The following is a 911-nucleotide window of genomic DNA, read 5'->3' as shown; positions in this document are numbered from 1 at the left end:
TTCGAAAATAATAGCACATCTCTCATGATCTGAGGTAGTATTCATGTCTGAGGATAGAACGAGTAGCATGGCGAGGGTTTGGGGTTTGTTCAAAACTCCAACGCTTACTTTGAGCAATAATAATAATAGTGATGCTCAGCTTAACAAGCACTTCTAAGAGTGGACAAACCTCCAAGTTGTCAAGTGGCCAAAATCAAGTTGTTTTCAGTTGGCTAGTGAGGTGCCAGATTCAGTTATGAAACAATGATAATCACCAGTTAAAGTGAAAAAATGAAAAATTCTGTCATCATTTACTCACCCTCAAGTTGTTCTAAACCTGTTGAACACAAAAGAAGATATTTGTTCCCATTGACTTCCATAGTTCTGTTTTGGAAGTCAATGGATTCCAGCAACTGTTTGGTTTCCAAAATTCTTTGAAACATCTTCTTTTGTGTTCAACAGAATAAAGAAAGTCATACAGGCTTGGAACAACTTGAGGGCGAGTAAATAATGACAGAATTGTCATTCTTTTTGGTGAGCTATCCCTTAAAGGAAGAAACTGCTAATTGGTAAATGTTTACTCATTAGGGTAACAAACAAGTGCACTTAATGTGTGCTGGGAAATCAGCTAATGCCGAGTTCACACTGCACGATTTTCAAACTCGTCGGATCGCCGTTGTTTTCACACTGTGTGACTATCTGGGGTAGCATTCAGTTGCTGCTGTGTTCACACTGCACGATGGATCGGCGACAGGGGGTTTCACACTGCATGACTTCACAATAGGAAGAATCGCCGACAGCTCTGTCTGGTCCGCAAACTATGTTTTTTTACGTAACAAAACACACACGAGAAGTGATAAGGAAATAACGCGAGAACCCGCGTGCGTCAGACCGGAGTTCTCGAGCAAGACTGTAATTATTAAAAAAATATA

This window comes from Sinocyclocheilus anshuiensis, unplaced genomic scaffold, assembly GCF_001515605.1.
Source record: "Sinocyclocheilus anshuiensis isolate Anshui unplaced genomic scaffold, SAMN03320099.WGS_v1.1 scaffold2670, whole genome shotgun sequence".
In the NCBI taxonomy this organism is placed as follows: domain Eukaryota; kingdom Metazoa; phylum Chordata; class Actinopteri; order Cypriniformes; family Cyprinidae; genus Sinocyclocheilus; species Sinocyclocheilus anshuiensis.
The sequence above is the reverse complement of the archived record's forward strand: the minus strand, read 5'-3'. Positions refer to the sequence as shown.